This window comes from Camelus dromedarius, chromosome 17 (assembly GCF_036321535.1).
Source record: "Camelus dromedarius isolate mCamDro1 chromosome 17, mCamDro1.pat, whole genome shotgun sequence".
Taxonomy (NCBI): Eukaryota; Metazoa; Chordata; class Mammalia; order Artiodactyla; family Camelidae; genus Camelus; species Camelus dromedarius.
Window position 1 is genome coordinate 5,148,797 of NC_087452.1, and position 27,264 is coordinate 5,176,060.

Below are 27,264 nucleotides of genomic sequence, written 5' to 3' on the forward strand. Positions count from 1 at the left end.
CTCGGCCACGGACCCTCCTCGTATCCAGTGTTCCACAGAGAGACTGGAAAACACTGCTCTAGTTTTTAGACTCACTAAAAGCAACAAAAGGCTTCAGGGGCTGCTCCTCTTCTTCTCAGCCAGGCCTGGGGGAGGCCCTGTGTGTTCACTCCAGGGGCTGGTGTGAGAATTAGGAGGGGTTCCCAGGACAGGCTGGGATTCCAGCTGACAGCTCCTAAACTGTCCAGATCCAAACTGATGACCTCATGGGCCACATGTGACCCACTGAGGTTGCCAAATTTTATTCTCAGCCAGTTCTAAGTTGCTGCTTCAAACTTAGCTGCTGCTTGAGTCTCCAGAAGACTGGATAGATTACGAAATCAGAATACTTGAGTCATTGCCCGTTTATCAGGAGATAGCATGGGTCCTCTGAGGGCCAAGGCAGTTGACCAAAGAAAGCCACTGGCTGAACCCAGGTCTTGTCTTTCTCACACGGGCTCCTATGTGATCCTCTGCACTCAGGGCTCCAGATCCTTCCTGCCACCTCCTCGCTGCTGGCAGACTGGCCTTTCAACAGGCAACATTCACTCGTCACTCCCCTGTTTAGGGCTCTTCTATGGTCCCCAAGCGCCCCCAGCAAAAGTCCAGATTTTCAAGGTCCTTGGAAATGGAGGAGACTTTGTAGTCATTTTCCCTTTCTCAAGAGAACATGTAGAGAAACAAAAAGGGGCTGTTAAGCAAGTGACACTCCCAAGGTCTGGGTGCCCTGTCCTTGAAGATAAGCCATCTCCAGAAAGAAGCCAAGTAGCACCTGCCGAACCACTGGCCTAAACATCCTTTATTTGGAGGCCGTTTTTATCAAGGAGCAGAGAAGAGCTGTCCCTTTACCGAGTAATTAAGAAAGGTGTGTTTAGATGTCCCACTTGATCCCGCTTCAGATGAGGCAAGAGGCCCCAAGGAGGTGATAAAAGGGATTCAGAATCTCCCCTTTTAGAGCAGTCCCAGGGCTGGGGCAATCTTCCCCTGGTCCTCCTCTAAGACCAATGGCACATGCCTACTCAGGGGTCCCGGGCTGCTTGAGGAGCAAAAAGCCCACCTTACCAGGGGCTGGAAGCAGACTGGGTGCTGCCTGAATGCTTCTCGGCACCATGTATGTCTCAGTGTGTAAGGTGCATCCGTGTCACCTTGTTAAAATTCAGACTCCGATTCTGCAAGGCTGGGTGGGGCCTGAGATTCTGCACTTCCAACCAACTCCCAAGTGATGTTAGAGCTGCTGGTCCTAGGACCACCCCACGAATAGCAAGGTTCCTCCCGTGCCTGTTGGTTCCATGGCGACCCTGCAACTTTACTCATTGCCATTAAAATATTCCAGGTTAGACCAATTCAGGGAAGGAGGCAACCCCCGAGGACCCCGCTTCTCTCTCTAGGTGGGTCCATCGCCCACCACCTCCTGCCCTAAAGCTTTACTTTATGCTTGGGCAAATTCCTTACGGTTTCCTGCTCACGGCACACTATTCTGGATGCTGTGTTGCTCTGCTTGGGCTGTTCCTTCTGCCTGGAAAGTTCTTTTCACCTAACTTTGCTGAATTAAGTCCTACTCACCCCCCCCTTTTTTTTTTTAAAGATACCAGGGAATTTTCATTCATTCTTTCGATGGGATAATAACAGTATTACACTTGGTTAGGAAAAATACCCTTTCCTTAGAGATGCATACTACAGAATGTGGGGGTAAAGCAACATGACTGTAACTTATTTCCAAATGCTTTACAAAGAAAATTAAGTAAATACAGCAAAATGTTAACAATTAGTAAACCTATGGGGATGTATGGGTATCTGTCATACGATTCACCCTACTTATCTTCGTATTTGATAGTTTTTATAGCAAAACGTAGTAATACCTGAAAGTTCTTCCCAAGCCCAGGAGTTTTTAAAATACTTACTTCTAATTTTTCTAATTTTTATGGCTTGATCTTTTTTTAATCATTTAACAATTTAAATTACCTGAAGTCCTACTCATCTTTGAAAACTGTTGGCACGTCCTCAGGCTGAAATCAGTCCCCCACCCCTCCACCCCAGCCCCGGCTTCTGCACACACATAACCCTCATGCACTTCTAGACCGTAACACATATCTGATTACATGGAGACTGCCTGAGTCTGCGTCTGCCTTCCCCGGCAGGCTGGAAGTTCAAAGGCACAGATCATGACCTGTACCCTCTGTCTCTGCAGTGCCTACCCAAGAGTCCAGCACATAGTAGGTGCACAGTAAATGTTTGACAAACTGATCCAAAGCTGGCAACATCTCTAAGGAAAGAGTTTAGCAGATTCTTTCCATCTCAAAGAGAAATGATTTAATTTTTTATAAACAAAGAGTGTGTATGTGTGTGTTTTCTGCTTCCTTCTTTAAGGAAAGGGGTGAAATGATAATAACAGTAACACAGTTTGCAGGTGCTTTATTGAACTAGGTCAAGTCACTAACTCCTGAGATGCAGGTCCTGCTATCAGCCCCCTTGAACAGGTAAGAAAACTGGGATTCACAGGGGCCAGGGAGCTGTCAGTCGCACCCAAGTGGCAGAGCACGTGCGGATTCCAACACAGCTCTGTGTGACTCCAAGAGCAGGGGCCCTTCTGCCGAGTTCCCAAAGCTGCAAAGGTTGAAGTTTACACTCGAAATGGGAGTGGAGGAGGCCTGACAATGGTCACACACTGGGGAGGAGAAGGCAGTCAGGGGAGGAGGACACCAGGAGAGGGGGACCAGGTCCTCAAACAGACCTGTTCCTGCCTGCAGACCAATGAGCAGCTCACTTTGATATCTATTCAGGGAAGCACCCAGAAGTACCATCGGCTTTGACCTGACCGAGATGGGTGGGGAGGATGTTTCAAAGGGAGAGACAACAGGGCGGACGCATGGCCTCTTGAAGAGCACAGGAAGAACAGCAGAGGGACGAGGGATTCCAGGATGAGTCGCGGCCAGCTCCAGCCTGCCCAGGCCTCGGGGGCCTGGGAGGCGGCTGCTCATGGCCCTGAAGGTGGGGCCCTGTGTCCCACACTCCCTACAGGAACAAAGCCTCCGGTGGAGCCCAGTCGGCCTTTGTGTCCATGACAGCCTGGCTCCCACATCACCGCTGGAAGGAGCTGGCTGAGGTGGCCCAGAGGGTGACAGAGGGAATGACGTCCCCTCCCCCACACCTCCTCTGAGCTGCTCCTATTCCCCCATCTCTTGGTTTCCATGGCAGCGTCTGGCAATGAGGCCTCTACTTCAAAATACTGGCAGGGATGCCAGGCAGGAGCCACAGAGACGCTGGCCTGGGGGTGAGGGGAGGGAGCACTTGTCTGTGGGGTGCCCACTCTGAGTGGGTCCTGTCCAAGACTTCACATCCATCGCCTCCCTTACTCTGCACCCCAACCAGGTGAGGAACTTACTATTGTCCCATTTTACAGATAAGGAGACCAAGGCAAAGAGAAGGGAAGGGACATGCCCAGGGTCACACAGCTGGTCAGAGGCAGAGCCAGGGTTCACACTCAGATTTCTGTGGGTCCCAAGCCCAGGCCTTTAATCACTTCAAGCTTCTTGGCCAGGGGTCAGTTGTTCAGGCTGGAGCTCTGCCACTCACTGCAGGCCCTCAGGACAATCCCTTCACCTCTCTGAGACCCTGCAAAATGGGATTGTGAGTCTCATTTTTCGGAGGGGCCGTGAGGACTGAAGTAAGTGGGGGGAAGCCCTGGGCTCCTGGCTGGTGTTCAGTAAAGGGGTCTGCTCCTCCACTTCCAACTGGAGAGACTCCAGCGCCAGGCTCCTGGACAGAGCAGAGTCAGAGCCGCCAGAATCCACCAGGAGGAGGCCGGCCCAGAGGTACTCCTTGTGAGCTGCAGGGCCCAGGGCTCCTGACAATGATAGCTCCCGTCTGCTGGGTGTCCGCTACGTGCCCAGAGCCTCCCCGCATGCCCTCCACTAGAGCATCATCCCTCTACCTCACCACCCGAAGTCCTTGACAGCCATTCATAGGTCACCTGTGGGGTAGCCTGGGGCAACACTTGGGGACAACCAGATATTGGCCAACTGAACTAATAAGATTCTTTCTTGAAAGACTGAATGTGAAACACACAAAGCAGCAGTAGTCAGCAGGAATTAGGGGCAGGAATCAAAAGCCATAAGGCTGCAGAAGCCAGGAGCCACAGAAGCCAGGAGACAACAGATGTCACAGGCCTGCAGAAGCCAGGGGACACAGATGTCATGGGCCAGCAGAAGCCAGGGGACACAGATGTCATGGGCCAGCAGAAGCCAGGGGACACAGATGTCATGGGCCGGTAGAAGTAGGCTCTACCTGGGCAAGCATCTTGTCTGCTTTGCTCTGCAGAGTATCCAAGGGACTGCAGGAGGGCCTGGTGCACACAGGTGCTCAGCTTGCTGAATGAATGAACGGTGGAGTTGAGAAAAGGTGGTCCAATCAGGAACAGCCAAAGTGGAGGGCCAGGAGCAGAGGCCCTTCGTACCAGAGTGGGGAGCAGAGGATCGCTGCAGGGAGGTCAGGCTAACAGGGATCCCGTGGATCTGAATGATCCTCTAGTTCCCATGGGGGGTGGCGGTATGGTGGTGACACTGTTTACTACCTTCGTTACATCCCCCTATACCTGGATAAATAAAGCCCGTTAACCATGGCTAACCTGGGCGTGTCTCTAGTCCTGCAAGTCCAAACGACCTGCTAACAGGGAGGTCTTCCTAGAAGAGGCACTAAAGAACAGGGAACTCGGAACAGGCATCCCCCTACCCGACCCCTCTCCCTCCTTTCTTTTTTTAAAAACAGCCTTATTGAGACACAATTTACATACCATGAGATTCACTTATTTTGCTATGTATATTTTAATCACACGCACACACAAAAGTCAGGATAAAACTCCTGGGGACTTAGGGTTTGAGTGGGCAGAGGAGGTGGGAGGGAATGTTGGCGGCACAGACGCGGTGATGAGGAGGCACAAGGCAGTGTCTGGGGAAGGGCAAGCCGTCCTGCGTGGATGCGCAGGTGGAGAGAGCAGGGGTAGGGGGCTCACCCAGGGCCAGTGTGCAGAGAGCCTGCACACAGAACTCTGGCTGAGGGCTGGCTCCGCCGGGATGAGCCCCGGAAAGAGAATGGTCTGCCCCCCAAAGCCAGCGGTGGTGCCGCAGAGATCAGGGGACCTGGATTCCAGAGCCAGTTCTGCCATTCCAGCAGGTGCGGCCCTGGGCAAGTCACCCTCCCTCTCCTTGGCCCTCACTCCTCCTCTGAAGGAAGGGCATCCCTCCAGAGCCTCTCAAAGTCCCTTGTCGCTCTAACTTCCCCTAAACAAACATGGTAAGGAGCAAGGTGCTGGGAGCCAGAACTGTCTTAGAAGTGTGGGTTCTCCACTTTTTAGCTGTGTGACCCTGGGCTCCTCATCTCTAAGATGGGGACGGCAGCCCCCACCTCACACGGCTGCTGAAATGAGGCAAAAAAATAGAAAGAAACGCTCAGCACGATGATGGACACACAGTGGAGGCACGACATGTGCCGCCACCACCATCACCCAGTGTCGGGTGATGCAGATAAGACGAAGGAGGGAAAAACTAAAACAGGCACGGAAGCGGAGGCCGCTCCCAGCTGCAGCGTTTGCCAAGTAACACTTAGAACACGGACAGACACACAGCTCTGGGTCTGGGATGAAAGGGAGTAAAAGGCATTCGTCAGAAAAAATGCTTGGTTTCCCTTAGTGACCAAGGATGCAGAGAAAGCCCCGGGTGTTCGGAACTGGCCCAGCGCGCTCGCTGTTGGAGCTCGGCACTGATGGGGGCAACCTGGCCGCACGTCAGCCCAGACCCAGAGTGTCCATCCCCGTAGCTCACTCAAGCTTCCCCTTCAATCCGCAGAGCTAAATGCCCCCTTGATTTTTCTTCCCTGATCGCCTGTGTGTTTTCTTCTGCTTGTAACAGAGGGAAGACCACAAAATCTCTGGGTATCAGTGAGCATTCAGCATCAGAAACCCAAGGCTTTCGTTGCTGACTATTCCTGCTGGCTAGCCTGGGGCTCGGGAGACAGGCATGGCACCTAGCACCTGGACACACCCGCATTTTACATTTACGGGCCGGACTGACGGACAGTGCAACCTGAGGTTCCAAGCAAAGATCTGGAAGGATTACCCGAGGCTGAGCAATTTCCAAAAATGCTTCAGGCAAATGGCATCTTACCTTGAGGGCTTCCTAGCACAGGGGAAACGGATCGGTTTTCCCCAGTTCAAACCCAGCCTGGCAAAACCGGGCCAGCCACTTAGCCTCTCCGAGCCTCTGTTAGCCCCGTGCTTCCCCAGCTGAGAACATCACAACGCCCTTCGTTGTTACTGGGCCAGCATCTGTCTTCAGCACCCTGTAAAGCCAATGGCTGTGTCTGTCCGTCTGCCGCAGCATCTCCAGCACACGCACCATCCCCACAGCCGCTCCAACTCCAGCCTTAACCTCCCCGCACCTCTGCCCCTGGCCTGGGCGCTGTCTGTTTGGTTTAAGCAAGGATTCCGTTCGGCCCCAAGAACTGAAGTGAGGACTTTTTCTCCTACAGGCTACTGGCCAAAGGCCGATGTTGTCTGACCCAGGAATGAACTGCAAGGCAATTCTTGTTTCTGGCTTGAGTCAAGAACTCCATAAAGGATGCAAAGTCAGGTAAATGGTTCAACTAAGTGGAGAAGGTATAAATCTTCTACTTCCACAAGAACTCGAGTGACTTCCACTAGGATGCAGCTATCAGAACACACAACACAATCCATGTCTGTAGCCCAGTGAGGCAGAGAAATAGCATGTGTGGACAAGAAAACAGCTTATCTTTGTGAGCAAGAAGAGTTTTAGGAAAAAGAGGGTAAAAATACCATAAATTTCCATCTCTTGAGGCACCAACAGTCTGGCGATGGAAAGAGACAGGTAAAGCAGGTACTTACACCATTTCGGATGAGCACATGGCATCACACAAGCACCTAAGCCAGGCTGGGGCATCAGGGCAGAAGCAAGAGAAGGGGACCCCTTCCTTGCCCACATCCACCCCATTACATCTACCTCCCCACCACAGAACACTTCTCACGCCCTGCCCACATCAACTGCTTTCTCTAACCCTCTCGATCACACACTGTGCTGTGGCCGGGTCAGTCACCTGCCCTTCCTGGAGCACATGCCTGTGCCCACGCTGTCCCCTCTGCCTGGAGTATCCTTCTTCCACATCACCACGCCTTGAAACCTTGTGTTTCAAAGCCCTGCCCACACTCATTCATTCGTTCATTCAACAAGTATTTCCCAAGGGCTTATGAAGTCCCTGACACTGTGATGGGTACCAGGGATACAGTGGGGAAGCCACGGCCATGTCCTCAAGCTGCTCACAGCCATGGGAAGACAGAGGGTTACAATAAGGAGTAAAACATGTGTAGCAGATGGAAGTCCAGGGGGCGCTGTGAGTCCAGAGAAGGGTCCTAGTCCAGCCTTGGTGGTCTGTGTTCAGGGAAGGCTTCCTGGAAGAGGACACATCTAATCTGAGTCCTGATGAATGAGGTGAAAAGGGAGAGAGGTGCATATAAATGCATGCGAGCCTATGTGATTACAGCGGTAGCTGACATTTATGGATGTCATAAGAAGCCAAGCACTGGACCAAGCACTACATGTGTATTACCTCCTCTTCAACGCTCACGATCCTATGGGAGTGAGAATTGATATCATTCCCATTATCAGACAAAGTACCTGAGGCACAGAGAAGTTAAGCACTTGATCCTGGTCACACAGCTACTAAATGGCAGAGCTGGGGCTCAAACTCAGGGCAGCCCCAGAGCCCAGGCTTTCGACCACGATGCTCTGTTATCTTGTGCCATCTTGTGCCATCAGTTTTATTCTGCCACTTCCTCTTTCCACTTAATGATATATTTATCACAGACATCTTTCCAAGCGCTGCCACTCAAGTTTCATTCTAGTTAATAGCTGCAGAGGATGTCCCTGGATTTTGAGCCGGGAAGTGACTTGATCAGATTCTTCCCTGGGAAACAGGCAGGGGGCTGCCTTTGTTGGGGTCCTGGGGAGGGAGGATCAGGCCCAAGCTTAGGCTGGGATGAAGGGGCTGCCGGGGGGCTCTGGGAACATGGCAGGGCGGTGGGGTGCGGCACTGCCCCTCTCCAGGGACTGTGGAAGGGGGAGGAGGCATCCTGAGACACCCCCCCCCCGCCGCCGCTTACAAGCCTCTTTTCCCAGTATCTTTTCCTTTTCACCCCCACCCCAGCCCTGTATATCTGATCATCAGTTTCAGTCCCACTGACGTGCAGATGCGCCGTCTGTGGAATTCTTAATTCTTTGAATCATCTTTGCCCAGGAGGGTCACATCTGTTCTACCCAAAGTACAAAAAACACAACAAAAACCCCACAAATTACCGAACAGCACTGCCTTCTCACCATCCCCTTGTGATGTCCCCTCCACCTGCACTGCACGCAGCCGCCTGGCAGTCCTACAGCATCTGCTCCCAGTCTCAATCTGTCCACTTCTCTCCCAAGCCACCACCTCTGGCCAAGCAACCCTCCCCTTTCATCTGGATCGACCGCAATAGCCACCTTACTGGTCTCCTCAGCTCCACTCTAGCATAAGTTAGCCCACATCTCTAGCCTCAGTTTTCTTATCTCTAAAATGGGCATAGTGATACTTATCTTACAGGGCTGAGAGGACGGGGTGACATCATGAACAGAGAGCACTGGCTGGGAGTGCTTTCTCACTAGGTGACAGTTCCTGTCCTCAGATAGCTGGCTGGGAGGGCCAGGAAGGTGAGGCCCTCTCCTGCTTTCACCTATCACAAGCAGGCACCAGCGGCCTCACTCCCCTACCTACAGGGCTTCTTGCCTGTTTCCTGCCTCTTGTTTCCTTGCATGTAATGGAAGCTCCTCTAGCTTCAGACCCTGGCCTCCCCCCCTCTCCTCCTTCACTCTCTGGGGTCCATGCCTGGTGCCCTGTATTTATGAGTCTGAGAGATCAAATAGGGAAGTAAAGCTCAGGCCCTTGTAGTCTCTTTGGAGCTAGCCTGCATCCGATGGGGCTCTCTACCAGGAAGAAGGGCCTCCACTCTGCAGAAACCCAGCCCCACCCACCATGGGCAAGTGGAAAACCTGTCCGATACTAGCCTTCAGCATTAGCTAGCCCCCATGCTCCTGTGCCGCTCAGATCAGTAATCACAGTCACATTTTGCTCTCTGGCTGCCTTGAGTTTTGTCTCAATTCTCAGCTGATCCAGAACTCAGGCCGGGCGAAGGAGTGCTATTTACCAGCCCCTCCCTCCCTCCTTCGCCAACCCCAGGACTGAGTGGTGGGAGCAAACCCTGTCCCGTGTTCCTGACTCATTAACAAGCTTCTCAGGGCCTTGTCAAGCCAGTGCTGGGTGCTATGAGAATCAATCAATAAACAAAGGAGAAATATTCACTGATATACCTGAGAAAACTCCTCTTTGCTCAGGGTTTCTTACTACTTTTGAAATGCCTATTGCTTCCAGCCTTTTGTCTAAGATCAAGGGAAATGCCTGAAAAGCATTTTCAGGGATGAGAACTCCATGAAGTGCCTCCTGCATCTTGGTGGTCTTCACCACCATCTGCATGATCAGGGCACACATGTCTTTAAGGATCTAGCTGTAAACTCGCTTCCTTCACCCAGTAAGTTTACACTGCACACCTTGTAGGTGCCAGGAGCTAGTTAATGAAGGCCCTGCCAAGTACAGCCATAAACCAGGCAGGTGACATCCCTATGCTCCGGGAGCTGGCAATCTGGTGGCAGGGATGAAGGCAATCAGTGGACAGCGACTGGACTGGGAGGCAGGTCAAAGTAGGGCGGTCGGGGAAGGGCTCTGAGGAGGGAACATCTGAGTCCTCAGCGATGAGAAGGTGCCTATCCGCCACTGCAAGGTCTTGGGGGGGAGGCTCCCAGTGATGCTGTGAGTGGTCCTATCACTATTATTACTACTACTACTACTATCGTTATTCCCTTTTTACAGAGGGGGAAACTGAGGCCAGGGAGGTTAGACGGCTTCCTCCAAGGCCAGAGAGGTAACAGTTTATAGCATCAGGACGCCAGTCCAGGTCGAAACTCTGAAACCCCAACTACTGTCACCAAATCCACTTTCCTCTAGGTTCTAGCACTTTTTAAAAGACTCTTAACCTTGGAGAGCTTCAACAAAGTATCACGCAGCACACCCTCATGGAGCCTCCAGTTTAATTTGAGAAAACATCTTAACACAGAAAATACTCATCACACAAGGCAGGGCAGAAACTGATATATAGAATTAACACAGTTTCAAATTTTAAAAACCCAATAGGATTTGTTTTGAAACATGACAAAATGACTCCCAATTTCTTGGGGGAAAAGAAATCCATATAAAATACTTACACATTGTTTATTTAATAAACACTTATGAGTTATCAGGCTCTGCTATAAATGCTTTTCAAATATTAATTCTTTCAAACTTCATGACTCATTTAATACTCATAACAACTTGGTAAGTTAATACAGTCACTAACCTCAATTTCTAATTGAGGTAATTAAGGCAAAGATAGTTTGGATGGCCTGCCTGGGACACACTTGGAAAACAGTGGAGCCAAAATCCAAATCTACATCATCCGGCCCTGGAACCTTTACTCTTAACCATAAACTGAATTTGCAATCACTTCTACAACTGAATTTATCTATACAATCACATTTTGTCTCCGCCTTCTTCTACTTCCCATGAACTTGTTTTCAGGAGATGGTCTGATTGACATGTGGAATTCACGGTTAACCCCCAGATCAGCTCTGGGGAGCCCTCAGGAGGCACTGTGACCAGTTAGCCTCCTTCAGGGAGGCTGAAACTGAGCCCCATCAGAGGCCCTGTTAGGCCCATGAGGTTGGACCAGCCATACAAGCAGTGAGATGCCACGGACAAAGCAAAGAAAACGAGGCTTCCATGAAGTGCCCAGCATCAACAGTCTCGTGGGCAGAAGCCCCAGACCCCACATGTGGGCTGGCAACAGAACTACACTCCACGTGGGCTCGGGCAGAGGGACAGCAGGGTGGAGTCACTGAGTGATGATGCTCTCCGGGAAAAGAGAAAGGCCAGCTAGTACATACATCAAGTTCTCCTGAAAGAATAAACCAAGTTAAAAATGCCTAGAAAGTTTGAAAGTAAAAAAATAAGTAACTTTTTAAAATGAAGGGGAAAAAGAAGGGGGAGCAGATGCCTTTGTAGATGACTTTACAGAGTCATCAGAGCCGAGTGGCCCCCACCCTAGCTCTGGCCCACCTGTGCTGTGCTCAGCTGCCATCTGCCCTGTTTCCTGCCAGGGCCCTGCCTGATGGCTGGTCACCAGAACCAGCGGAAAGTTCAACACAACACGACAGCCGGGAAGGAGGCCCACTGCTGAAGACAGGGAGTCCAGATCACACTCCCGAGGCTCACAGCAGAAAGCCACGCGTGTGGTGCCCCCTGGAGTTGTGCAGCGCTGTGACTCTGCCTCCGAAGATATGGAGCACTTGAGGATCTGCTCCAGGTGCAGGGGTAGGGAAGGGAAGAGAGATCTGGCAGCCGGGAAGGGAACAACAGTCAATGTGTGAAAAGACTATCTGACACCCAAACCCACACAGCTGAGAGAGCAATGGTTTGCTGTGAAACATGAAACCATTAAAACAGTGTACCACTAGCAATCTAGAAACCTCGTCCTCCTACTCTGAATGATGGAGTAACAGTAGCAACCTCAGGGCACTGTTGTGGGGATTAAGGATGATCTAAGTTAGTGCAGTGCCTGGTGCTGCAGTAAAAGAGGATCGAGGGACCATTCCGCTGAAAAACTTGCCCAAATATAGCTACCCCCGGGGGGTCAGAAGGAACTGGCTGGAGGGGTGTGGCCCCAGGTCACTACCTGCAGATTCCAGGCCACGTGTTATTATGGAGAGGGGAAGCCTCTCCAACAGGAAGAGGAGTCTCGTGCATGGAGTCAGGCCCCTCCATCAGTGGGCACGGGGGACAGAAATTCACCACAAGTATGCTGTCTGCAGACGCAGCAGGAGGAGACAGGCATCAGACTTTCACCCTAGGCTGAACCCGCTTCATCTGGGATGGGTGGTTGGAAGAACCCTACCCAGCACCCAAGGCTGGCTCTCCCTGTAGCACACAGGACAGCTGGGCTCACAGACTCCTGCCCACTTCCACCTGAGGCAGCCTGAGCCTCTCCCTGTTGGAAAGTTCTGCCTTAGTCTGAGCTGCAACCAGCTGTCCTCTCCACCCTCCACTTATCTTCCACCCCTGGGGGCCCCACTGGTGATAGGAACAACGCCCAGCTTACACAACCTCTTCTAGAGAACTGAGAACACGGCCGACCTCGTTTTGTGAGGCCAGCGTAACCCTGACAAGTAAACACCAGAAAGTGAAATCACCAGTCAATCCCATTCATGAGCTCATGATGTTAAAGTCCTAAACAAAAAGGTGAGGAGAAATAATCCAGCCAGAAAGACGCAACAGGACAATCCAGAAATGCAAAAATCAATGGAGTTCACCATGTTAACAGATTGAAAAAGAAAAATCACGGGACCATTTGAGCAGACACAGGGGGGGAAAAAAAAACACCTGTTAAAAACTCTACTTCCATTTACGACTAAAAAGAAAAGAAACACTCAGCAAACTGGCAATAGAAAGGAGCTTTAATTTGATAAAGATTATCTACCAAAACCCTAGAGTAAACATTATACCTAACTGTCAATGTGGACAATTCCTCTATAACAGAGAGAAAGAAAGAGAGAGGGGAACAAAAACCCAAAAGGAAAGAAAGGGTTGGAAAGGGAGAAACAAAACAGTTACTTGCACCTCCTACAATTGTATATACAGTGTTTCCAAAATAATCTACAAATACTTCTTTTTTTGAATTAGTAAGAGTTCAGCCAAGATTTTGGATACAGAATCAATATGTGAAATGCAAAAAACTTCTCCAAGAAGCAACCAACATAGCATTAAAAAAAAATACATGTGTAGACAGAGGTACCATTTACAATAGTATACAAAATATCAAATAACTAGGAATCTATCTAATAAAAAGATATGCAAGACCACCAAGGGAAAATTAGGAAAATGTACCTGAACTGCATCCTAAATAACGAAGAGAGATGCCATGTTCATGGAAGTCTAAATACTGGACCATCCACCCCTAACGGGCAAGAAAGAACTCAGCAGGAACACCTGGCAGATCAGAGTGACCTGTGCTTAAGTCCTACCTCCTGTTGCTTGTAAAATGTGTGACTCTGGGTGCTCCACCAATCCTTCTGACCCTCAGTTTCCTCACCCGTAAAACACAGAGAACCATTCTTGTCTATTGTGTGGAGTCAAGAGATAAGAAAGCACTTTGGAAAATGTTGGACAAATACAGGGATTCTCATGACTAGCATTATTATTATTACTCTTTGTTGGTCTGAGGGTGGGGAAAAAGTTCTTTCTCCCAGATTCCGCCAGCTGTGTCCTTGTTTCTGCTCATCAATTTGCCGACAAGGGCATTGCTGAGTGCTTATTGTGTATGCAACATTTCCTCTTTCAGTCCTCAGAGCAACCTACAAGGTGGGTGCTATGTTAGCCCCATTTTATAGATGAGAAAGCTGAGGCCCAACCAAGCAAACTGTCGGTCATATATTTATTCATTCATTAGACATCCATGAGCCTCTTCTATGTGCCGGGAGCTGTAAGTACCCTGGTGAAGACAGACATGGCCCCTGTTCTGTTAGAACTGACAGTCAAGGTGGGGACACAGACAAAAATCATCCACGACCAAAGAGCTGGCAGAGCTGAGATTCAAACTCAGGTCTCTTGGACACCAGAGTCCATGTTTTTAACCACTCCCTCGGGGGCCTGCCTCAGTCTCCTCTGCTCTATCCTCTCTGTTGTGACGTCACGGTTTCTAACACCCACTCTGCTGGCAGCAATAAGTCTCAATGGGTCTTGCCATCCAAGCTGCTGCACAAATTGAGAGCTGTCAGCTTCGATCCTGGCCCATGTGATCCTCGTGCATTATCACTGGAGAACGACAGCAGGGAAGATGAATGCAGAAGAGAGCAGAGGCATCCCGCACCGCCTCCCCCCAGCATCAGCCGCATTGTTCCCAGTGAGTGTGCGCCCGAGTCCTCTGCCACCATTAATGGCAGAAGTGAGTCACTTATAAATAAGATACAGGAGCTTTATTATAATTATACCCCAAGATTCAGAAATGCTCGGCGTCACTGTGAAAGGGAGGGCAGCAGGTGACTGGGGCTTGAATGATCCTCTGCCAGGTACGTCTTTCAGATAAAACGTCTTGGATCAGGAGCAATTATAGCTAATGCCCAGCCTGAATGCTAATGAGAATTACTTACAATTGCATGTAACTCTTTGTCATTTATACTATCTGCCTTTCTTTCCTTCATTTCTCTTCTTTTCTATCTGGGCTTTAATCCTGAGAAATTGATAGTAGAAAATACGCTTAATGGCCATTTTGCAGGTGAGGAAACTGATGGCCAAGGTCATTCAGCTCAAAGAGCCAGGGCCGGGGTTCTAATCCTGACCTTTTTTCACACCACTATTCTGTCTTTAAAGAAAAAAACAATTCAGCACTCTGGATGTGTCCTCTCCACCTGGACAGTGCACAGAATACCAATCTGAAAGGCAGCGGGGGCTGCGTGTTCTGTGGACTTCTTTGCTTTGGTGAGGACAGGGCAGACCTTATGAAATGAACTTCAAACCTACCCTGTCATCCCACAAGCACCAAGAGGCCCATACTTGTCTCTAAAAAGTGGCCATGAAGAGAGAACCTTCATAAGGAGAGTCTTTCTCCTGCCCACACAAGCTCGAAAACTGTCCCAAATCCACATCCCTTAGAACGCCAGGCTACAGAGTGAAGGACTGAGGTTAGCCTAATAGTGATAACTGTGGCAATGCCTGGCGTTTGCCGATTGCCTTGTAGAGCACCAGAAGTTTAAATAAGCCTGCACTGAGACTTCAAGTTTTAGGCTATTGAAAGCTTGGACCTGCACGAAGACTTCTCACATTACATCTAACACTAGACTACTCCCACTTGACAGACGAGAAAGCAAAAGTCCTATGGATGTTGGGAAGCTGACAGTTGGCAGAGCCAGGCTACAAAGCTGGGCCTGTTTGACCTTAACAGTAGCAATAATGACAACAGTAGCAATAATGACAACTAACAACTAGCACTTTTACATATTACCTAGCACCATCTAGGTGTTTTATGCACAGGAACACAATTAGTACTCTTTCCACCCAGTGAGGAATGTGCTAGGAATACTTCCATCCTAAAAATGGAGAAGCTGAGGAACAGAGAGGTATAGCAACTTGCCCAAGGTCACAGAGCTCATAAGTGACAGCATCACTGGGATTGGAGTCAGCTCCAGAGTCCACACTTTTGCTCTCTGTGCCATACTCCTCTTTGTTACAGAGGCCACACCATTTCTGCTAGGCACTCCTTGACTGTAAAAAGGAAAGTGTAAACAAGAACCAGGAATTCTGAGTCTGAGAGGAGGAAGTTCAGATACAAGCCCTTCCCACCTCAGACACTCAGCCGCTGGCCAGGAGGGACCACTCCCAGCCCAGCACTACCCAAACTCCTCTGTGCTGCAGGGGCTTGGAGGCAGCTCTGGCCTCCACCCAGCTCTGAAATAATGTTTGGGCAGTGCAGGACCTTCTCCACTCTGGAACAATTCTCTCTCATACTTGAAAATCATACCAGGCTTCCCTACAGACTTTCCCTCCACCAGGGGAAATACTTCTTGGGACAGCGGGGCAGCATCAGGCAGCCTCAGGCTGATATGTGAGGGTCCAGCCAGCCCCGAGTCATATTAGAGAATTTACCTGGGGCTGTCAAGAGTTCCTGTGACTGATAACCGGCTCAGCAGCAGGCCTCCTGCATGGCAGCTATCCTAGAGAAAGGAGAGCAGTGCAGCGGCATGCCCTGTTGCCTGGCATCTCTCTATTTTACCCTTTGCTGCTGCCAGCCGCAAGCAGCAAGGACCTAAGGTCCCATCTACAGCCTAAGTTTCACTGATAATGTGGAGGGAGTCAGGTAAGACCAGATGGACAACCTCCGGCAAGTTACTTAACCTGTCTGAGCCTCAATAGGCTATCTGTTCAATGAAGTTAGTAATACTAGTGCCTGCTTTGCAAGGCTGCTGTGATAACTAAATGTCATCATGCATCATGGTACTCTCACGGGTCCACCATCTCTCACTCTCCCAAGTCTCTGCTGGTTCCTGGCTGCCTCCAAGATTAAGCCCTCCGGATCAGGCCTCCCCCACCAACTCCACCTGTGCCCCAGCCACCGTCATGGAATGAATTCCCCAAGCACCTTGCAGCCAGAGGACCTTGCTCACACAGTACTTATTCCCAGCACTGGTCCCTCATCACTGGGCTCCACGCCAGAGGTGGGAGCCCCCTGCAGGAAAACAGCGACCCTGCCTGGAACATCTCTGCACTGACAGCTCCCAGGCAGAGCAGACACCTCAGAGAGATTAATGGACTGGGATAAGGGGTCTCCTTGGGCGGCAGGGGTCAGGGGAAGGTGAGAGTCATCCAGAGAAGGAAAGTGGCTTTGGTGAAGAACTGCTGCGCTCCAGCTTCTGCTCCTGACTTCCTTGCCTCCTTCCAGAAAAATGGAGAGTAATTTCCAGAATTTGGCCCCTCTCAACCTGAAAGGGCAGCCCCAAGTGCCTTTGCCACCAGAATCCACTCCCTGACAGTAATAGCCACCCATTTTCCCAAAGGATCCTCCTTGAGGCGCAGTGAGGAGGAGGTGGCCCGCCCCGCCCAGATTTGCAGCCTGGCTGGAGAGCGGTGGTCTTGGCGCTTCCCACACCCGACTTCTGGTGACGCTGAACCCGGGGCTCACCTGCATGTGGTTAAGCGGTTTAAATCAGGCTGACTCGGGGTCAAAACCCTGGCTCCCTCCTTGACTCAGTGGTGCTCCTGGGCACAACTTCACCTCTCTGAGTCTCTTTCCTCCTGTGGAAAATGGGTATAATAATACCCGGTTCATCGAGTTACAGGGATAACCGAAAGAGGTCATGGATGCCCAGTGCCTGGCACAGTCAACGCTTTCAACAGATGGGCTGGGAATGCAGCGAGCATGAGACTCAGAGCCTGGGGCAGCTCTGGGAAAACTGGAGACTCGCCCTCTCCGCGTGGGAGCTCGAGGCAGACGCTCGGGGCGCGCACCCTGGCGAACCCGGGTGAAGCCACAGGTGTCTGCCAGTCGGGACAGGGGTCAGAGCTGAGCATCAGACAGGGTGTCGCGGAGCCAGCCGTGCCCCGGGACCCTCCCCACGCAGCCCACGTCCCTAGGACCCCCGAGCGCGCCCAGCCCACGCCAGCGGCTCCGGGGGCCCTGCGGCTCCGCCGGGATGCACAGACCCAAGCCCAGCCGCGGCCGCGCTCCGGCCCCTGCCTGCGCTCCGCTCGGACTCACCGCTCCGACTCACCGGCGCCGGCTCCGGGGAAAGTTTGGTGGCGCGGCGGCCGCGGCGGCCAAGCTGCTCGGTGCTCGGCAGCGGCGGGGGCGCCGAGGGAGCGGACCGGGAGGCGGGGCGCCGGAGGAGGAGCCGCGCCGAGGGGGGCCAGCCGGGAAGGAGGAAGGAAGGCGGAGACCCGGGCCCCGGGCCTGCAGCGCCCCCGCCTCCGCGCTCCTCGGGCAGCCCTCACGCCGGGAGAGGGCGCCTCGGGCTCGGACACCTTCCACACCCGCCCCGGGGTCGGAGCAGCTCAGGAAGAGCATCCTAGCCTCAGACTGCGCGGTGGGGAGCCTCCTCGGGACTGGAGGGAGAGGTGAAAGGAGGGTCAGAACCTTGGCGAGAACTCGCCGCCTCCACACCTGAGGGCACAGACTGAAATAGGTAAGTCAAGATAAAGAAGCAAAGATGAGGCGCTGTTTGGCAAAGTGAATCACAGATCGACTGACAGACGAAGATTCACAGTGATACCCCCCTTCGCCTTAACCCTAACAGAGGCCAAACTAGGACAACAACGACAAATGCCCCGCAAAGCCAGGCAGGCAGGGAAAGACTAAGGCTGACGTATAGGGACCCTATCCTCAGAGGCTCCACGGGTAACTAGAGAGACCACCACACCCTTCAGCTGTTTCTCAGGAGCCCGTCCAGATGAGCTCAAGTTTCTAAGCCAACGCGTTCCAATCAGCATCCTGAAGGGTGAGGGTGGGGGATGTGTTTCCCTCTGAACCTCTACCCCTGACTCTGGGAGCCTGAGAATTCTCACCCGCTGCCTTCATTTCCAGAGCACGGGGGAGAGAGGCAGACTTCTCCCTCTCTCTTCAGTGCCAGGAAAACTCCATTTGAACCTCTAACTGGTACCTTATCTCAATACTTCAAAAGAGAACTCAGAGGGAGAGGAGGGTGTCTGAGAAGGAGGGACCTGGGGAGGGGTGGCTGGGTGTGGGTTTGGAGGTATTTCCTGGGAGTATCTTAGCCTCCTCTGAGCAGAGTGAGATTCTGCTCAGTGGCGGTGAAACCGTGTGGAGCTAACTGAGGCCCAGCTTCACGAGCTGGGTACGATACGTGAATGCTCCCTCTTTCCCGCCTCAGGGTCCACATCTGTAAAACGAGGGTTAATAGAAGCAGCTGCCGCTGTGCCATACCCTCTTCTAAATGCTACAGGTGCTTACTCATTAACTCCTCACAACACCCTGAACAGGGAGGAACTATTATCACCACTCTTTAGTGGAGAAGAAAATGGGGGTACAGAGAGGTTATGTGACTTACTCTAGGTCACATGAGAGAACTGAGAATCCAGCCTATGCAGCCTGGCTACAACATCTAAAGCTGTCGTTACTGAAATATAATCTTCGTCTCAGTGGGGCTGCTGGAAAGTTCCACGAGGTCATTTCTGCAGAGGCCTTAGTAAGTGCTCTATGACCCCGAGCCTGTCTACAAGGTAGAGATTAAAGGGCTGGTGATAATGCCCAGAAATCTGAGACTTGGATTCTGGGTAACTGGCAGGCCATGTTCCTGTCCTGGGCACCAGCTCTGACCTTCATGAATCTAAGAAGCAAAGGATTCCCCGTTTGTTCCTCTGACCAGCCCCTGCACATCAACTAGCCCCACAACCAGGACTCACTCTGAATCCACAATAAGCCCCCTCCCATTCCCTGGTGATTTTCCAGGGTCTCCATATTTTACACTTTAGCAGACTAATATACCCTTTGGAACTGAGTTAGTACTTGTGCAATTGCTATAAACTCTAAATGCATTTCTGTTCTTTCCAACTGTAGAGCTGGTAAGAGCAAGGGGTAAAAAAAAAAAAAAAAAAACCTCAGAAATGGCTGGGTCCCTACCCATCCCTTCTCTCTTTCCTTTCTGCAATTCAGCAAAGACTTGATTATTTGGAATTCCTCTCTGAAGTTTCACTTCCTGGGCCAGATTTAGGAATGCTAAGCCCACAGCAATTGGGAGTTTCAGAAACATCAGCCATTTTAGAAGCTGTATGTCAGACATTGTTTGAAACCCCTGGCGACCAGGGTATGTGTTGTTTTGCTGCAGCATTTGAAACGGATGTATCAGGAGATAACTCAGGCCATATCCTGGGTGTGTGGGGTGGAGAGGAAGTAGGCAACTGCCTAACAGTATACAGGCAGCAGAAGAAAAATAACTGCCAGCCCTCACGTCACACTGTGCATAAGGCGCTGTCCTAACAGCGCTGCGTAATCTTAATTTACCTACTCACAACAATCTCGTGAGGTAGGTACTATTATCATCCTATTTTGCTGATGAGAAAACTGAGGCACAAAGATGAGAGGAGACTTGTTCAGAGTATAAAGCCGGTGAGTCACAGTCACCTCAAGATCAGACAGGTAGGAAGAGGCTGAACCAAGCCTGGAACCTAGTTCAATCTGGCACCACAAGCCTGTTCCTACTTTTGTGCTTTGTGGAAGAAAACGAGAAAGGGACACCCCCTTGAGCCCCTGAGAGAGTAGAGGTACAGATTAAAAAGCAGTATATTTAAAGTATCTCCTCTGCCCCCTTTAGTTCTATGCTTACTTTGCTTCTCTGAGCCTCAGTTTCCTCACTTACAAAATGAGAATAATAATGCCTGTGCCACATCCAGGATTTCAGTGATGTTCTTTTGGTTGCAGGTAACATTAAACCCAATTATAACCAGCTTCAGCCAAAAGGGGTTTTAGACTGAAAAACGCAGGCGGTCACTCTGGATTCAGACACAGTCCACGCCAGAAGCTCAAGGGAAGTTATTATGACTCTGTCTCCATCTCCTGCCTGTTTTCTTTTATCAGTTTGATTACCAGGCTAGGTGTCTCCACAGGGAGACAGAAATGGCCAGTTAAGCAACCTCAGGGAAAAGAAATTACTTCCTTCCCAAAACTTCCAGCAAAAATCCTAGGGTTGCCTCCCATTGGCTGGGCTTGGGTCACATGCCCAGCCCTGAAACCATCATGCTTGCTGTGACTGGCCAAACCTGCATCACATGCCTACAACTGGAGTGGGAGAAGGGAGTCAGCCCCTCCCAGTGGGTGAGGCATGGTTGTCTAAAAGAAAATCAGGGTGCTGTTTGCAGAATAACGGGGCATGGGTGCTGGACAGGCAGAGATGTTCGCTTCCTCTGAAGTCGTGGTTAGCATTAAACACACTTGTGTGTGCAAAATGTTCGGCTCTGGTGGGTGCTCCGAAACTGCATCTCTCCCTTCTTCCCTCTCCTCTAGGAAACAGGATTCATGTCGCACCAAACCCAGGCCAACTGCTTCCTTGCTCACACGGGGAAACTAAGAAGGGACTTCTGAGAGAGGGAAAGGGACTTGCCCAAGATGACCCAGCTAACCGGCCGTAGAATCCATGTCTTTTGACCTGAAACAAACCCCAGTTAAAGTCTTGGCTGAGCAGCTTCAGCTCTTTCAACTCCTCAAGGGAGTTATCTTAGCGCTGGCACAGGGGGAACTGGAAGATCGCAAAGTGCCTAAGACCCAGAGGAAATAATGCCACTCCCACAGTATCACCACTGTGCACCAAGCAGTGGACCAGTATATCTGGCAGGAACCAGTCCAGCTCCCCACCCATCACACTTATAAACTCGGCCATTTCCTCTGGGGACGCTGCACTCTGGGTGCTGAGAGAGCCAAGCAGGCATTTTTCACAGCTGCCTGAAGTAGGCAAGATGGCTCTTCCCTTGTTTAATTTCCTGCTCAGTTTGTGAGAGCAGATGTGCGTCCTTTAGGGCTAAAGGGGACCAAGTAGATTCAAAGTTGTCAAAACTGACCCTTTCAGTTTGGCCCTGACTCAGTTTAAAAGTTTCTGGCCTTGGCCAGGGAGTCTGACTTCTCTACTCTAAACTTAGCTAGCCTGGTATGCTGGGAAGCTCTCTATTTAAAGGAAGGGGAGCAAGAATGGCATACATCAAGCTATAATGGTAAGACTGCTCCCTCCAGCCCCTTAAGTAAAGCACTTGGGTTTGGGGTACACCCTGCCACAGGGTGTGTACAATGATACAGCCTTCCTGGAGGGTAATCTGGATTCAGATGTTGAGAACTTTAAAAATGTTCAGATGATTATTCCATACTCTAAGAATTTCTCCTGAGAAAATACTCATCTATATCCCTAAGATATGAATAAAGGTGTTCATGACAAGATTGTGTATAATAGTCAGTGTGAAAATAATCCAAATATCTAACCATAGGGGACTGATTAAGTAAATTACATACATGCATACAGTAGACTATTACACAAATAAGACCGTATTACAGAACAGAATTATGTGAAAACCAATTAAAATATGAATGTTAAAAGAGCAATTTATAAGAGACTAGGTATGTGTAAACTCATTTTGTGAAAAAATATACCTATTTATGTATTTAAAAGCTCAAAGTGGTTGTATCAGGGATAAGTGGGAAGGAGAGAAAAATCTGTGGGTACTTTTGGTTTTCACTTATCTGTTTATTTTCTAACATTTTAAAAGTAAATTTATATTACTTTGTTAATTAGGAAAAATGCCCAATAACCTTTATAAAAAAACTTGTGTTTGGTTTCCTTTTTAAAAAGTAAGGTTAAATCAATCAATCTCTCTGGCTAGGATGTGTGGAAAGAAATGGGAAACTGAAGGCTGGGAGCAGCAGCAACAGCCGCAGAGAGCAGTACAGTGCAAGATGTTTGCACGAGGTGGCTATATCCATTTGCTGTGTGACCTTAGGCAAGTCACTCACCATCTCTGAGCCTCAGTTGCTACATCCACAAGATGAAGTGTTTGGTTCCATTATCTCTGGAGTTATTTCCAATGCCAAAATTCTACTATAGACAAGTTATGTGAGCCCCATGGAATGTTCATCTATGCTCCAGGGGAACACGTAATGGCCCAGAAATGTATTCGGCATAAATTATTTTAGTCTTTCTAGCCCTGTGAGACTGTTGAAAACTCTGCTTAGCCTTTCTGTTCTTAGCATCTGCCTTCTGCTCAGCTTCCCAGTCTCTCCATCTAGCTACCTCGAAACTAGCAAATTCATGGAAAAGCACATGGAATGTCAGGCTCACCTCCACATGTTTCTCTTCACCCTGGGATCTTGATTCCTCAAGTCCTGACTTCCTAGATAGCTCTTTGATGTCTTCTAACAGATTTTAATTTTCTTTTAAACAGTTCTATCCAGGTTTTCTAGTTGTTTATTGAGACAGTTGATCTCTACAAGCTGGTTTGACATAGGCAGAAGCAGAAGTCCCTTCATGTGTTGGTAAGTGAAGTGGCTGGTTATAGAATGGTATGTACAGAGGGATCTATTTCTGTGCAAAACATGCATATACGTTTATGCAGAAGAAACCAGAGAAAGAACAAAAGCTACACTCAGCACCTAACTGGCTAGGTTTTCATTGTTTAACATTTAGTTATATTTCCAGTGTTATACAATGGACACTGAGCATGTCCAAGCTGAGTCTGACTTTTGAGGTCATTTATACCCATTTTAAAAACGGGGAAATTGAAGACAAGAACATTTAAATTCATTTCAGTTTAACAATTATTGGAGGCTGGCTATGGGCAGAGAACCATGCTGTGAGCCTCAGGGCATCCAAAGAAACACAACACCTAGTTACTTACTCCTCCACCCCAAGTGTCTCCAATGTGTGCTAGACTTTGGGATGTGAGGAATATGATGACAAGAATCTGCCCTCAAAAAATCCTAGCTGTGGAGACAGATATTCAGACAAACCATCCCAGGTTTGACGTGATAAATGCTACAGTAATGATGTGGCAGAGACTGTGACTTCCCTCTTAATAGCCATTCTCCCAACATCCAACTAAAAGATTGTATTTCCCAGCCTCTCTTAAAGCAAGTTATGCTCATGTGATAAAATTTTGGCCAATGAGATATAGCAGGGAACTGTTATGGGGGTTTCTGGTTAGTGGTAGTCTTTTTAAAGGGAACAGGAAATCCTCTTTCCTTTTTCTCTGCTGCTTGGAATGTAGATGCAATGGCTGGAGCTTTAGTAACCATTTTGCCTTACAATGTCACCTTGTGAAGGGAGAGCCATACTAGGATGACAGAACAGATAAAGTAGCCTCGGTCACTGACAGCATGGAACTGCTCTATCAGCCCTGGATTGTCTGTCTTTATACTTCTTTTATACAAGAAATAAACTTCATACTCCTTATGCCACTATTATTTAGGATTTTCTCTTATATGCAGCTAAACAAAATCCTAACTCGTGCAAATCCTAAACATAAAGTGTTACGGGAGCAAAGGAATGAAGGAGGGAAGAACGAGTATTTCCATTCTTGAGCATCAAGGAAGTGAGAGTGGGTGTGAAGGTTGTGAAGGGTTCACCAGTGAGATGGGCGGGCATTTGGGAGGAAGAGCAGGCCATGCAGGGAGCTTGGGCTCTGGGCTGGGAACCGGTGTTAGAATGGGCTAGAAAAGGGCACAGGGGTGCTGGAATCATGCGACCTGTAATCAAATTCCATCACCATCTTCAGCTAGTTACCTCACTGCTCTGTGCCTCAGTTTCCCCAGCTGTGAAATGGGTAATAGTAGGGCCAACCTCCCTGGGTTGTCATGAGGGTTACGTGAGTTAGTAAGTGTAAAGTGCCTGGCACGTGGTGAGGGCTTGGTCGGTGCTAGCTGTGAATGTGCTCATCCGCACAACGGGATAATCACAGTCTGGCCTCTCAGGGCGGCCAGCATGGATATCATGGCACAGGGCTTTGACCACAGTAGGTGCTCAGCCGTGCAGCCCTGTCCTCTCTCTCTCAGCGGGAGCTTACAATGAATATTCACCAAATCTTCACCACGCCCCTACTCCGTGTCAGGTCCTGCGCTAGGAGGTGGCTGATCCAGGATGAATCAGATCTTACCCCTGACCTCCAGTTGCTCACAGCCTCAAGGAGAAAAGGAAAATAACGTGATAGGCATAATACAGTGTGGAAAGTGCAACAGTGGTCCAAGTTCAGTCCACCAACTCAGGTGAGCAAGAAAGGAAGCTATTTTTGGTTAAATGAGCTCAGTCTCTGCTGTGATCTCCCACTTCTGAGGGGAAGCCTTAATCTCAGGTAAAGTGAGACTTGCCCTTTTCTCTGGGGGTGGTGTCTTAGTTCTCGGGATCTGGCAGGGAGTGTCTGGGGCACATCATCACTTATCCACACTGGCATCTGCTGAGACACCTTTATTCCTTCCTGAGAAGGGGTCACCCACCCATCCAGGCCACTGCCAAGTTGTTCCTTGTCCCTAAGCCTCATCCCCTCTTTGTCCCTTCAAAGCGCCCCGGAACCACCGCTCAGCCCCCACAGCCGCTGGGGCACAGGGAACTCTGTAGACATAGGATGACCTTCTGCCCAGCCACACATGCAGCATTTTTCCACTAGAGAGTCTGCCTTGAGAAGAACACGGGTCCTTTCTATGTTGTTTCCTTGAACTTATCTGGGGACTCTGGGGTCTCTCTCCAAGCTCAGGTCTGTGCCCAGAGAAGGGGCAGGTTCAAGGGTCCCTTTCCTCAGGGTTTACACCACCCACCTCCCCCTGTGCTGCTGCTCCAGCTCTCCTCACCCTTGTCTAGTCTGAGGGAGGCAGAACCTTGCTCTTAAACCCCCCACATTTCCCCATACCAATCATGTCATCAATGCACGAGAGCCTTTTCCTGTTGCCCTGAGACCCTAGGCTTTTGAAATTCAAAATCCAGGAGAAGATTCTGGTTTCTTTCTTTCTGCAGGGCCAGAAGAGGACAGTAGCCTTTAAACAACAGCCTATTGTTTGTTGTAATGGTGAGGGAAGGGGAGGCAGGAGTGTGTGTAAGGCTTCTGGGTAACAGGAATTAGCAAGAACGAAAAATAACACAATGAACTCCCTCCATGCTCCCAGTGGAATGGCTGGAATTAAGAAGGCTGACAATATCAAGTGTTGGCCAGGATGTGAAGCCACTGGAATGCTCCTACACGGCTAATGGAGACGCAAAATGGCATAGGCACTTTGGAGCACTGCTTGTCAACTCTAATAAACATAAATCTACCTCATTATTCAGAAATTCCACTCTTAGGTATATCTCCAAGAGAAATGAAAACATATATCCACAAAAGACTGCACATGATTATAGATTTATTCATAATAGCCCAAACAGGAAAGAATCCAAACATCCACTAACAAGAGTTTGAGTAAACAAATTTTGCTAAGTTCATACCATGGGATACCACAGAGCCATAAAAGGAGATGAACTACTGCTGTCCACAAAACATGAAAGAAAGTCAAAATCATTATTCTGAATAAAAGAAACACAAAAGAGTAAATATTGTATTATTCTACTTAGATGGAGTTCAAGAATTGGCAGAACTCATCTACAGTTTTAGAAGTGGTTGCCTTTGGGGGGGGGTGACTGTCACTGACCTAGAAGAGGCAGTGAGAGTGGGTGCTGGAAAAGTTCTACACTTTGATCTTTGGGATGGTAACATGTATATACAGATTGATAACATTTTTAATATTTGTGCATTTTACCATATATAAACCATACCTCAGTTTTAAGAAGTCAAAATTTCCTTAAAAAACACACAAACTAACATTTCAAAAATAATATGCTACCCTTGGTGCCATGACAGGGGTGGGAGCTTCCAGGGACACTGAGGAAGGCTTTGGTAACTGGCAACACTGGGGGACAGGGGAGAGAAAGTAGTTAAGGAGATTCTCTGGTCCTTGCTATCAAGTCAGAGTGGAACCACTGGCTGAGAAAAAGATCAGAGGAGGTAATCTGGGTAAGTACTGTAGTGGCTGGCCAGGTGTTGTTTTGCCCGCCGGACCCTGCTTCCCTTTCTCCTGCTTTTCCTATGGGGAGCTACTCCTTCCTACTCTCATGCCGTGTTCCTAAAGTGCGGTGACCCCACCTCTCAGCTGTAGGACATGTGACCTTGGCCTGGCCAGTTCGCATGGCCCAGCTCTCTGGTGGGACACAGTGATTGGTTCAGGGGTTGGCACATGACCCAGATTGATCCAATGAGAGCTAGTCCTGGAAATTCTGCTAAAATTCTTGAGAATGAAGCCTGTATTTTTTTTTTTCCTCCTGGGAGGGCTGAGCTGGTGGAGTGAAAGCCTGGAACTGCTGATGGCCATCTTTGCCACCAAGACAGAGAAAGCCTCCCTGAGAATGAAGCCAACACTTGAGTAAACAGATCTGAAAGAAAGAGATCTGTCTGCCTGATGATGCTGTGTGGGTGCCTAGATCCAGCCATGCCTGAAGACTAACCTGAATATTTCATCTTTGTGAGCCAGTGAATTCTCTTTTTGGAGTAATTGTTTGAGTTGAGCTTTTGCTCCTTCTAACGAAAGAGTTCTAGTGAATATAGGTTCCACTAAAAAGCTTTTATGTCAGTACAGAGCATCTATTTGGGATGATTTAAATTTTTGGAAATAGATGGTGGGATGGTCGCATGACATTATAAATGTATTTAATGTCACTGAATTGTACACTTAAAATGGATAAAATGATAAATTTAATGTTATGTACATTTAATCACAATAAAATATGAATAAAAACATTTAAAATACGCAAAGAGAGAATCAGACTTTAAGTAAAGGAAAAATAAGATGTCATTATGAAAGATGTGCATTTTGAGGGAGCTAGAATGATAACTGAACGAGACCTGGTACAGAAAGGCAAAGTATTTCAGGCGGAGGGAAGAGTACAAACTAAGCCTTGTGGGGAGGAAAGTAAAGAGAGCATTCAGGGGATGGTGAGAAGTTGAGCTGGCCTGGGCGGGCTGGGGAAAGGTGGGAGGGAGACGAGTCTGTAAAGGAGATTACGGGCCAGACCA

General features: G+C 49.4%; 2 protein-coding genes and 1 long non-coding RNA gene across 5 annotated transcripts in view; 1 reads left to right on the plus strand and 2 right to left on the minus strand.

Moving 5' to 3' along the window:
* The window catches only part of ATG7 (autophagy related 7), a 307,951-nt gene extending 290,490 nt beyond the window's left edge, over positions 1 to 17,461 (minus strand). The window contains exon 1 of the mRNA XM_064496252.1: positions 17,444 to 17,461. The gene's annotated coding sequence lies outside the window, so the exon portion shown is untranslated. The remainder of the gene's footprint in view (positions 1 to 17,443) is intronic.
* HRH1 (histamine receptor H1) overlaps positions 1 to 17,556 on the minus strand; it is a 75,968-nt gene extending 58,412 nt beyond the window's left edge. Inside the window, exons 1-2 of one of the 3 annotated variants that reach the window (XM_031470907.2) lie at positions 17,444 to 17,518; positions 16,868 to 16,980 (exon numbers count right to left, since the gene is read on the minus strand). The gene's annotated coding sequence lies outside the window, so the exon portion shown is untranslated. Of the gene's footprint in view, positions 1 to 16,867; positions 16,981 to 17,443 lie in introns of all 3 variants that reach the window. The other 2 variants (XM_031470903.2, XM_031470909.2) reach the window with 2 other exon arrangements.
* A 59-nt stretch (positions 17,557 to 17,615) lies between these two features.
* LOC135323330 (uncharacterized) lies at positions 17,616 to 26,961 on the plus strand. The gene is made up of 4 exons (XR_010384764.1): positions 17,616 to 17,867; positions 22,621 to 22,711; positions 24,283 to 24,436; positions 26,521 to 26,961. It is a non-coding gene; the product is annotated as an uncharacterized LOC135323330 (long non-coding RNA).
* The last annotated feature ends 303 nt before the right edge of the window (positions 26,962 to 27,264 follow it).